The sequence below is a fragment of the Hyperolius riggenbachi genome, chromosome 12, assembly GCF_040937935.1.
Source record: "Hyperolius riggenbachi isolate aHypRig1 chromosome 12, aHypRig1.pri, whole genome shotgun sequence".
In the NCBI taxonomy this organism is placed as follows: domain Eukaryota; kingdom Metazoa; phylum Chordata; class Amphibia; order Anura; family Hyperoliidae; genus Hyperolius; species Hyperolius riggenbachi.
This window is the reverse complement of record NC_090657.1, coordinates 39,020,944-39,033,829: the sequence shown is the minus strand read 5'-3', so window position 1 is coordinate 39,033,829 and position 12,886 is coordinate 39,020,944. Positions and strand designations below refer to the sequence as shown.

Sequence of the window (12,886 nt, the reverse complement as noted above, 5' to 3'; positions counted from 1 at the left end):
ACTACTTACTCTTACTGTACTAGGAGTCTAGGACACTCAGTCACTGTCCATAGGCTACTAGCTCCTGCGTGCGTGCACTGCACTCACTGTCTGAGTGTACACACACCACCCACACTCCATTTCCTTCTGATCGCTGATTGATTATTGTAATTAGTTAGTTCTACTTACTGTTACTACTTACTCTTACTGTACTAGGAGTCTAGGACACTCAGTCACTGTGTTCATAGGCTACTAGCTCCTGCGTGCGTGCACTCACTGTCTGAGTGTACACACACCCACACTCCATTTCCTTCTGATCGCTGATTGATTATTGTAATTAGTTAGTTCTACTTACTGTTACTACTTACTCTTACTGTACTAGGAGTCTAGGACACTCAGTCACTGTGTTCATAGGCTACTAGCTCCTGCGTGCGTGCACTCACTGTCTGAGTGTACACACACCCACACTCCATTTCCTTCTGATCGCTGATTGATTATTGTAATTAGTTAGTTCTACTTACTGTTACTACTTACTCTTACTGTACTAGGAGTCTAGGACACTCAGTCACTGTGTTCATAGGCTACTAGCTCCTGCGTGCGTGCACTCACTGTCTGAGTGTACACACACTAAATTTACTTGTGATTACTACTGATTATTGTAACTGCTAGTTGTACTTCCTGACTGTTACTACTTACTTACTGTACTAGGGGACACTCACTCAGTCACCTCACCAACCAACCCACTCCATTAAAGTACCCCACTTTTCACCCGCCCTTTTAAAAAACGTTTGTCTATACGCCCAAAACATTGAAGATGTCTGGAAGTGGCAGCCAGCGCGGTTTGGGCAAGGGGAAGGGCAGCAAGGGAATCAGGAGGAGAGGGAGCAGCATTGTGGCAAGCCGCGGCCGCGCCACCATGCACAGTTCCGCAGCAGCAGCAGCGTCAGTGGCTAACATTCCTCCCATAGCCACTGGCCGTGGACGCCTTGGGCGCCGCCCAGCAGGAGCATCTGCAACTCACGCTGCAGAGACACAGCAGCAGCAGCGTGTAGCACCTGCTCCCATTTTCCTCCAGCCGGGTCGGAAACGTCCCATTGAGGAAAAGGATGCAGACACTGTGGTGCAACTCATGACGGAGGATGAGCAGCCCGCCATCAGCTCTGCATCCGAGGCCTCCACCCTCACCACCACCACCACCACCACCACCCCTGTTCGCAGCAGCCGCCCAGCAGGGCCTGGGGAGGAGGCCAGTTCACCATCAGTCGCCGACCTGTCACTCAGCAGTCTTTTTACCCCAGGCACCATCAGGGTATTGTCTGCTGTTGTTGGCGATTTTGAGGAGGAGATGCTGATGGGCACTTTGGGGGAGGAGGGATTGGACAGCAAGACTGTGGCGACAGTCAAGCGTCCCATCCATGCATCAGGAGAGGAGTTTGGGGGGTCATCATCCCAGCAGGACATGTTTCAGGAGGGGCATGATGATGATGACCCGGTGACAGACAGAGACTGGGTGCCACCACCTCCAGGGGATGTCGTCCTCAGCAGCTCTGAGGAGGAGGAGGAGGATGCGCTTGTGGGCCTTGCAAGGAGGCGCATCATTGCAAGCATTGGCAGCGTCCCACAGCCTGCTGGTGTCTCAGGCTCAGCAGCAGCAGCAGCAGCATCAGCCAGTACCACCACCAGCCGCACCCAAGCCCCCCCCCCCCCCAACCACCACAGGGAGACAGGCAGCAGCGCTTCCATGCCGTAGGGGGAGGTTTCTGTCACCAATCTGGCGGTTTTTCACCATGCCCACTGTGTACAGCAAGTACGCCACTTGCAACCACTGTCAGCTTAAAGTTCAGCACCAGCTCGCTCATCAACCACCTTGCGGCTAAACATTTCCACCAGCATGAGGAGTTCCAGAGGCTGAAGGCATCTGCTGCTGGCAGTGGCACCACACCCATCACTGCACAGCCTTCAGCAGCAGCAGCAGCAACAGCAGCCACCCGCCCTCCTGCTCCTCCAGCAGCACCAGCAGGGGTGCGGAAACGCACTGCTCCTCCCCCCTCTGCAACTCCTGCCGCCGACACTGAGGCCTGTTCTGGCAGCCAGTCCTCAGTGGCCTCCTCTGCTGTGTCTGCTGATTCCCGTGTCAGCAAAAGGCCACGCCAGAGCCTTTTGAGCGAGTCCTTCCAGGGGGTGGTTAGGGCTCTGCCTCCCAGCAGCCGTCGCGTGCGGCAGCTGAACGGCTTGCTGGCACGGGCCATGTGCTCCCAACTCCTGCCGTACACGCTCGTGCAGGAGGGGAGCGACATTCGTGCGCTGCTTGCTTGCGCAGCCCCAGACTGGCAGCTCCCCAGCAGACACTTCTTTGCCCGCAAGGCCATTCCTGCACTGCACCGCTTTGTGATGGCCAATGTGGAGCGAGGGCTGGAGCACGCGGTTGGTGAAAGGGTCCACGTCACCATGGACTCCTGGAGCAGCCGCTTCGGGACAGGCCGCTACCTGTCCTTCACTGTCCACTGGGTCAGCTTGGTGGAAGGGGGTGAGGATGGGAGAGCAGCAGCGGGCACAGCAGCAGCAGCAACACAGTGGGTGGTGCCACCCCGCAGGGTCAGGGGAACTGCAGCAAGTTCCTCCGATCCTCTGCCATCCTCCGGCACACCTGGCCAAACCCCCCGCCTCAGCAGCAGCGTGAAGGCCCGCCACTGCCAAGCGCTGCTGCACTTGGTCAGCCTTGGGAAGACCAAGCTGACGGCAACCCATGTGTTGGCCAAACTCCAGGAGCAGGAGAGGATTTGGCTGACCCCCAGAGGCCTCAGAGTCGGAGAGGTGGTGGCCGACAATGGGGCCAATCTGGTTGCCGCAATAGACAGGGGAAACCTGACCCACATCCCCTGTCTTGCCCACGTGCTGAACCTGGTGGTGCAGAAGTTCCTGCGCACCTACCAGGGGATGGGCGAACTGCTGGAAACGGCAAGGAATGTTGTGCGTCACTTCCGGCGCTCGGCTGCAGCCTGTGCGAGCCTGGAAGACGTGCAAAAGGAGCTGGATCTGCCACGCCATCGGCTGATCCTTGACGTTCCGACTCGCTGGAACTCCACCCTGGCGATGTTGGAGCGTCTGGTTGAACAGAGGCACGCTGTCAAACAGTACCTTGCCCTGGCCACTGTTTCCGCAGCTCAGAGAAGGGACAAGACCAGCAACATCCCGTCCATCGTCCCCGATGATGACTGGAGGCACATGCAGCAGGTGTGCTTAGTGCTGGCTCCCTTCCTGCAGGCCACAAACATGGTGAGCAGGGACTATGCTATGGTCTGCGAGTGGGTGCCCCTGGTTTCTCTGCTGAACAGGGCCCTCGATGCTTTGCTGGAACAGGGAGCGGCAGCCTTGGACCAGCAGGAGCGGCAACCAGCTGCGCAGTCCACCTCTGAGGGGGAGGAGGAGGAGGACTTGGTGGAGGTCCCTGACCTGGCTGCTGATGAGGGGGATCAGCACAGCGCAGCTGAGTTGGTGCGGGGGTGGAGAGAGGATGAGGCGGCAGAGGAGGAGGATGAGGACAGCACTGACGTCGATGTGCCAGCAGACGTGGCCCGCCTCTTCCCAATGGCAGCGCACATGCTGACGTGCCTGCGCAGGGACCCCAGGGTGATCCAGATGAAGCAGAGGGAGGACATGGGGTCGTACAGCGGGCTTGACAGCGATGCCCCTGTTGATCCCATGGAGTATTGGGTCAAGCGCATGGAGATCTGGAGCGAGCTGGCGCAGTACGCCCTGGAAGTGCTGTCCTGCCCCCCTTCCAGCGTGCTGTCCGAGCGCTGCTTCAGTGCAGCTGGTGGCGTGGTCACCGAGAAACGCTCACGTCTGTCTCACAAGTCTGTGGACAGACTGACGTTTCTCAAGATGAACCAGGCGTGGGTGGAAGGCGAGTTCCTGGCCCCTGTTGTCGGCGAGAGGGGGACATGAACTGGCTGCCGGAACCATCGTTAATGTGCCTTACCACCCTTTACCACCTCCTGGCTCCTGCTCACTAAGCCAGCCTGGTTCACTTTGACTATTACGTCGCCTGCAGCCACACATTTTACACCTACAGTGGGCTGCTGTGTACTGCCCTTCTGCTGTCTGTCTGTGTTTCCCACTGCCAGGGTACACAGAATTACCTTCTTCTGCTGCCACTCTGCCACCAGCTATTACGTCAAACAATAGCTATATTGGTTGCAAAACCAAAACCAAACAAACCATTAAAAAAAAAAAAGGTTTAATTTTTCTGAGGTGCCCGGGTTGAAAACTGTGTTGTTCCAGTTGTGTATTGGACACAATGTGGGCTGCACGACCGCTGTCTGGGACCTCCTGTTGTGTTTATTTACAGCCCTGGTATCACCGCTAGGTACCAGGGCTATTATGTCACGCTGCCTACCTGCTGCCACACTCACACTGCTCCTCCATACCTCCTCCTGCTGCTGCTGCTGCTGTCTGTCTGTGTTTCCCACTGCCAGGGTACACAGATGATTTACCTTCTGCTGCCACTCTGCCACCAGCTATTACGTCAAACAATAGCTGCTCGCCTACTCCTCCATTCCTCCTCCTGCTGCTGCTGTCTGTCTGTGTTTCCCACTGCCAGGGTACACAGATGATTTACCTTCTGCTGCCGCACTGCCACCAGCTATTACGTCAAACAATAGCTGCTCGCCTACTCCTCCATTCCTCCTCCTGCTGCTGCTGTCTGTCTGTGTTTCCCACTGCCAGGGTACACAGAATTACCTTCTTCTGCTGCCACTCTGCCACCAGCTATTACGTCAAACAATAGCTATATTGGTTGTAAAACCAAAAACCAAAAAACCATAAAAAAAAAAGGTTTAATTTTTCTGAGGTGCCCGGGTTGAAAACTGTGTTGTCCCAGTTGTGTATTGGACACAATGTGGGCTGCACGACCGCTGTCTGGGACCTCCTGTTGTGTTTATTTACAGCCCTGGTATCACCGCTAGGTACCAGGGCTATTATGTCACGCTGCCTACCTGCTGCCACACTCACACTGCTCCTCCATACCTCCTCCTCCTGCTGCTGCTGCTGCTGTCTGTCTGTGTTTCCCACTGCCAGGGTACACAGATGATTTACCTTCTGCTGCCACTCTGCCACCAGCTATTACGTCAAACAATAGCTGCTCACATTACTCCTCCATTCCTCCTGCTGCTGTTGCTGTCTGTCTGTGTTTCCCACTGCCAGGGTACACAGAATTACCTTCTGCTGCCACTCTGCCACCAGCTATTACGTCAAACAATAGCTATATTGGTTGCAAAACCAAAACCAAACAAACCATTAAAAAAAAAAAAAAGGTTTAATTTTTCTGAGGTGCCCGGGTTGAAAACTGTGTTGTCCCAGTTGTGTATTGGACACAATGTGGGCTGCACGACCGCTGTCTGGGACCTCCTGTTGTGTTTATTTACAGCCCTGGTATCACCGCTAGGTACCAGGGCTATTATGTCACGGCGAGCTGCCTGCCTCATTGACTGCCTGCTGCCACACACTCATCCTCCTCCTCCTGCTGCTGAATTTACCTCCTGCTGTCTTTGTGTTTCCACTGCCAGGGAGCACATACAATGGCGCTTCCAACATGCGTGCGCCCACCAGCTATTTGTTACGCTCAAAAATGGCTGCATTTCTTTAAAAAAAAAATTGAAAAGAGAAATACGTGAAGAAGAAGAAGACGATATTGAAAAAGGAGAAGGAGAAGATGAAGATGAAGAAGAAGATGAAGAAGATGATGAAGAAGAAGCTGAAGAAGAAGAAGAAGATGAAGAAGATGAAGAAGAAGAAGAAGAAGAAGAAGAAGAAGAAGAAGAAGAAGAAGAAGAAGATGATGATGAAGAAGAAGAAGAAGACAATATAGAAGAAGAAGAAGAAGATATAGAAGAAGAAGATCTAGAAGAAGAAGAAGAAAGATAAAGAAGAAGAAGAACAAGTATATACAGTAACACTACTGAACAAAATTAAGGACACAACTTCTCTTTCCACATTTTTTTTTTAAAGGAACATCCCCACATAATCACTTGCTGTTGTTACTTGGAAAAAAATATGTTTCTTGCATCATTCACCCTCAAAACAAGTGTTGGAAGCTATTTAAGGCCAATTCGAATAGTCAGCTCGAATAGTGAGCTCGAATACCGACTCGAATAGTGAGCTCGAAGTCCGAGGTCGAATCGAATAGTAAAAATTATTCGACTCGAATATTCGACTGACCTCGAATAATTTACTATTCGAATTCGACCAAACTCGAATTTTAAAAAGGGGTATTTGAGCATCACTACTCTACTCTATTACGTTGTATCTACACTTAGGTATAGGCTCCAATTTATCATAATACATAGCCCATTAAAGGGCTTTTTTTTTTTTTTTTTTTTTTTTACTTGTCTATTAATTACCTCTTTTTATTGTACCTTCCCAAATAGGCGGCCATTCTTGGCTTATGTACAATAATCACTATTTACTAGCAATCTAATTTTACAAGTCCAAATTTAATGGTCTATTACTTTTACCAATGGGGAATCCTTCTTTTAGATGAATCTCTTAAGGTTTATTGTATATTAATTGTCAATTATTTTTATTAATGGTGAATTCCTCATGTGGGTGAATCTCTAAATGTGTTATTTTCACATGTAATTTAATATGTTAGGATTTTATATGTTCATGGTTTTTATATATATTTTTATATATATTTTTTTTTATATATTGTTGTATGTATGTAATTTGTTTGTGATTCTGAGTGCCATCTGGAATTTTTTCTTTCAAAGCACAATTACTTGACCTGAGGAAGCGACGTGTAGTCGCGAAACGCGTTGTCTAAGGTGCACAATCAATTTCCTATCTATTTATCGTTTTGAGAGTCATTCATTGCAGGTAAGACGTTATATTCTTACCATATAAATTGTTCAAAAACTAAGCACAACAGTATAACAACAAAGGGCGCCTCCGTGATCGACATTACCCAAAGTGTTATACCCTACTTGCTAGGGGAGCTGTTCCTATCTCCGTGTAGGACACTCTTTTTTTTTTTTTTTCTTAAGGAGCTGCGACCAAAAAGGCCGAGTGGAGACGGTACTTCTCCATATGTGTTGAAAGTGGTTGCCATCAAAAGCAACCCACTTTTGTGAGTATAATAATCCTTATTTTTGGTCCATTTATCGAGACGTTATTACACGATAGTGGGCTCCCGGTGCCCCTGTGGTTTTTTTTTTGTCTTTTATTTTATCCAGTCTCTAATAGATAATCAGGGGAGTCTGTCTGGCTGATATTGTGGTGAAACGCCTCCCACAGTGTAATGTCATGACCGTGGTCCTGACCGTTTGCTCTCTGAGAACCTCATTGCATTGTGGGAAAGAACTGCTTTCTCCAGCTGTCAAGCAAGCAGTATTTCACTCTGTGCATAGAAATCTCAGTAATGAACATTCCGCACAGATCACCTGGCAGAACTAAACACATCACCACCAGTGATACATCTCAAAAATGTTAATCAGGGAGAGGAAAGATTTTACAATGAGCAAACACTGACTAAATAATCTGTAAATACTATTGTAAACCAATGTTTCTCAAACCTGTCCTTGTGACTCCCCAGCGGTGCATGGTTTGCAGGCAACCTCACTTATCCACAGGTGGGGTAGTTAGTGTCTCAGCTAGGTGGATTCCATGTAGCTGTGACACTAATTACCCCACCTTTGCATAAGTGAGGTTGCCTGCAAACCATGCACTTTTGGGGAGTCACAAGGACAGGTTTGAGAAACTCACAATAAGCAATTTTATTGTAATTTTCACTACAATTCCTATTTAATTGTCCCTCAGAGGGGCTCACAATTGAATGCCTACCATAGCCCCATGTCTATATTGTGTAGTGTATGTATCATAGTCTGTATGTTTTTGGAATGTAGGAGGAAACTGGAGTGCCCGGAGGAAACCCATATAGACACGGGGAGAACATACAAACTCTGTCCTTTGTTATAAGGTTACTGAATAGCCAATAAGATGCAAATAATTCATAGATGTAGAATTATGCAACATTCTGGTTAGTTCATTTAAATGACATACATTTGCATAATTCTGCATAATCGCAGTTTTATTTGCATCTTATTAACCACTGACACATCTATAGCCTTTCATTTGTGAGGATTGTATATTATCTGGAGTATTCACACTGGCAGGGATGACACACCTTGTATGGTAGGAAATGTATATTTACCATTTATTTCCTGTATGTATGTGTAATTGGAGGAGGTTGGACGTGCTGTGGATAAAGAAATCTGAGTTGGGAGTTTTGCTTGTCCGAAGCCCTGCATAGCAGTGTGCTGATAGGTGCATTACTCATGTTTTACCACTAGGAGTCTCCAGAGCTCTCATCTCTCTCCTGGCTCAGTGCAGTGATAGCAGTCCTGCTTTGTCTTGCAGGGTGGATGTTGGAGTTACTGCTGGATATTATACAGGATAAATCCTCCTCGCCTGATTTCTTCCAACTGGCCATCACATTCCTCCTTATCATTTCTAAGGTAAGTCAGACAAACCCTGGCCTGGGTTTGCTCTCTGAAGGCCGGAGACTCTGATATAGACTGTAGAGTATCTTACCATGTCAGCCATGTAATGGATTGCGGAGACACCGCCGCACGGTTTGGCAGCGGGGCGGCTGTCTCCGCTAGTGTTGGGCGAACAGTGTTCGCCACTGTTCGGGTTCTGCAGAACATCACCCTGTTCGGGTGATGTTCGAGTTCGGCCGAACACCTGATGGTGTTCGGCCTTTTAAGTTCGGGTTCGTCCCGAACTACTGAATGGCCGCCGACCAGGGCCGAACAGGGCCCCTGTTCGGCCGAACAGGGCCCTGTTCGCCCGAACATGCCGCAATACGGCCCCCCTATGGGGTCGCAGGCATAAGGGGGGAGCATGCCCCGATCGCGGGGGGGGGGGGTCGGAAATTCCCCCCACCCCCTCCGCTAGCGCTCCCCCCTCTGCCCGCTTCCCCATACAAAAGTTTAAGGCAAGTTAAATAGTACTTGGTGGCTGGCACTGGCAGTGGAGTGAGGAGGAGGAGGAGTCCGAGTAGCAGAGTGATGCGTTGAGGCCAGGCAGCGGGCGATTCAGCGGTAGTACCCTTGTGGTACTTCCGCCCTTTCTCTGACCTCACGTCCTCTGCATACGAGGGTACGCGTCATCACGTAGAGGACGTGAGGTCAGAGAAAGGGCGGAAGTACCACAAGGGTACTACCGCTGAACCGCCCGCTGCCCGGCCTCAACGCGTCACTCTGCTACTCGGACTCCTCCTCCTCCTCACTCCACTGCCAGTGCCAGGCCAGCCACCAAGTACTATTTAACTTGCCTCAAACTTTTTTTATGGGGAAGCGGGCAGAGGGGGGAGCGCTAGCGGAGGGGGTGGGGGGAATTTCCGACCCCCCCCCCGCGATCGGGGCATGCTCCCCCCTTATGCCTGCGACCCCATAGGGCCCCCAAAATGGGCATGTTCGGGGGTCCCATTGACTTCCATTGAGTTCAGCGTTCGGGCCGAACATGCCGAACATCTGGCCCATGTTCGGCCCAAACCCGAACATCCAGGTGTTCGCCCAACACTAGTCTCCGCGTTCAGACCGGCGGTTTCCGCACAGCAGCATGCGTCTGGTTTATCTGAGCCTAGTACTGCACACAGATAGATAGAATCTCAGCTTTTATTTATGTTTGAGCAAAAAGTGTCCAGTCTAAAATTATTCATACCCTTCTCAATAATCAATAGAAAAACACCCATTGGCTATTATAGCGATCAAACGCTTCCTATAATTGTTGTCGTCTGCTAATCATCTCTTCACTACTTTTGCTGTGTGTTTTGGGTCATTGCCATGCTGAAATGTCCACTGGTGCCCAAGGCCACGTTTCTATGCAGACTGCCTGATGTTGTCGTTGAGAATTCTCATGTATTTTTTTTTTTCATGGTGCCATTTACATGATTAGGTTCCCTGGTCCATTGGCTGAAAAAAAAAAACCCCAAAGCATTAGGTTCCCACCACCATGTTTGACATGACAGTGGGTATGGTGTTCTTAGGGTTGAATGATTCTCTTTTGTTATGCCAAATGAAGGAGGCATTATTGTGACAAAACTTATTATTATTATTATTTTTTGTATTTATAAAGCGCCAACATATTACGCAGCGCTGGACAATAAATAGGGATACATACATTGCAACAAGGGGTGAGAGACAGAGAGGTAGCAAACGGTTATACAACATAGCACAAGATTATACACACAATCAGGGTGTAAAGTGCGGTTTACTTAGACCCGGCAAAACAAGTACGAGTTAGTCCATGAGAAGGGTGTAATTGCCGGGGCAGTAAAATTAAGGAGGACACACTGAGGGGGGAGGCCCTGCCAAGGCTTACAATCTAAAGGGTGGGGGGACACATAAGGTACATTTGAATTTTTGTTTCCTCTGACCATAACACAGAAGACCAGAAGTCTTAAGGCTCATACACACATCAGACTATATAGTCTTTGGAAAATGAAAGATCACAGACCAATCTTACCACCCTTCATGTAGTATGAGAGACATACCTTCACAGTCTTTTCTATGGAGCTGAACGCCCCATCAGAAAAAAATCTTTGCAAGATGCTGCACACACAGATGATGTACAGACACAAGAGATGAGTATCCGCAAAAGATCTGTTCCTGCCAAAGATCCGTTCCTGCAAATTGCATTCATAGTCTATGAGATCTGCAGATCATCATACACACCTTGTTTAACTGACATTCATCTGCAGATCAGACATTTATCTGCAGATCTGAAAATCCATCCTGGTGGATCTGATCTGCAGATGAAGTCTGTTAAACAAGGTGTGTATGATGATCTGCAGATCTCAGACTATGAATGCATTTTGCAGGAACAGATCTTTTGCAGGAACAAATCTTTTGCAGATAATGATCTTTTGAATGTCTACAGTATCTGTGTGTGCCCATCAGACAGAAATCTTTGCAAGATGCTGGAGTTCATCTCCATAGAATAGACTGTGTAGAGTATGGCTCTCATACTACCTGGAAGGGGGTAAAATTTGGTCTGTGATCTTTCATTTTCCAAAGCCTTTGGTCTGATGTGTGTATGAGCTTTTATTCTTTGTCCAGATGAGCATTTGCAAATGCTAAGTGAGCTTTTGTGTGCCTTATCTGGAGAAGTGGTGTCCTGATCTGCATCTGTGGAATCCAGCAGTGTGCAGTGTCCTGGTGGCAATGTCTCAAGGCAGACAATCCAGCGAAGTGCCCAGATTCACCAGGATGGCTTTGGTGGTGATCCTTGGATTCTTTTTCACCTCTCACTGTCCTCCTGGACAGCACAGGTGTCACTTTTGGCTTTCGACCATGTCCTCTGAGATTTTCTACAGTGCTGGACATCTTTTTAATAATACTTTGCACTGTAGCCACTGGAACTTAAAAACGTTTAGAAATAGAGATGTCCCGAATGGTTCCTGGTGAACTTCCGTGGTTCGCGATCGCAGAGAACCGCAAACTTTTCTGGAAGTTCAATTTGCCCCCATAGTGCATCAATCAGCAGGCACATTGTAGCCAATCGGGCTACACTCCCTCCTGGAGCCCCCCCCTCCTTATAAAAGGCAGTGCCTTAAGTAATTAGAGAAGGGAGAGCTGCTGTGCAGAGACCTATAGGGAAAGCTTAGTTAGGCTCTTGTAGGCTTGTTAGCTTGCTCCTTGCTGATTCATTATTGCTTAAAAAAAGCACCCTCAACAGCTCTTTTGAGAGCTAATCTTGTTCTTGTGATTTTTTTTTTTTTTTTTTTTTTTACTTCATATACCTACCTGTTGTTTACTTCAGTGCACCCACCTCCCTATGTGAGCGCATGCAGTGTCACTGTGCCTGTCCGGTACCTGTCTGTGTGTGACAGGTGCACATTGTAATATCCATCACTGCATATGCCTACCTGTTGTTCACAGTGCACCCACCAGCTACGTGAGCGCACGCAGTGTGATATTTAATACAACCAGTCACTGTACCTGTTCACGGTACGTGTGTGTGAGAAAGGTAAACATTTGTAATACCATCACTGCATTAACCTACCTGTTGTGTTCAGTGCACCCACCTACCTACGTGAGTGCACGCAGTGTGATATACCACTCCGCGCATACCTGTTAACTGCACCTGTGTGACTGCACATTGTATTAGTCAAGTCAGTGCATACCTTTCATTTCATCCCCCCCCCTCTCCCCCCTGATATGGACAAGACAGGTAGAGGCTGACCCAGAGGAAGGCCACCCGGCAGCTCTGTGCTAGGTCGTGCTGATGTGATTTTGTGCGGCCTTGGACCAAAGTACAGTGCTCGGAAGAAGGTACGTCCCATCAACTCAAGATTGTCAGGACTAGAGATGGTCCGGTACGTAAACTTCCACAAAAGTTGGGTCCGCACGAACTTTTGCCAACTGCAATAGATTTCAATGGGGAGGCAAACTTTGAAAACTAGAAACATTTATGCTGGCAAGAAAAGTGATGGAAAAGATGCTTCAAGGGGTCGAACGCCTGAGTTTTTTCAGTGACTACAAGAGGGAAAAGAGAAAATTCAAAAAGACCTTATAGTTTTTGAGAAAATTTGATTTTAAAATTCTACTTCTGATCATAGGAAAATTAAACATCCGTCGAATTTAGCGGTTAATAGCAAACCCCCTTTAAAAGCAAGAAACACCAAAATTGCTGGGAGTGTTAAGAACAGTGGGAACAAGAGGAACATTTTTGTTTTTGTTTTTTCAAAATGACAAAATACTTTTTGAGACTAGAGATGTCGCGAACCTCCGATTTTCGGTTCGCGAACTTCCGCGGAAGGTTCGGTTCGCGGAAAAGTTCCCGAACCGCAATAGACTTCAATGGGGAGGCGAACTTTGAAAAATAGAAAAAATTATGCTGGCCA

At 48.6% G+C, this 12,886-nt stretch overlaps 1 long non-coding RNA gene across 1 annotated transcript in view; it reads left to right on the top strand.

The window, feature by feature from the left end:
* The window catches only part of LOC137541950 (uncharacterized), a 45,069-nt gene that overhangs the window by 3,136 nt on the left and 29,047 nt on the right, over nt 1-12,886 (top strand). Inside the window, exon 2 of the long non-coding RNA XR_011025311.1 lies at nt 8,395-8,492. This is a non-coding gene — a long non-coding RNA (uncharacterized lncRNA). The remainder of the gene's footprint in view (nt 1-8,394; nt 8,493-12,886) is intronic.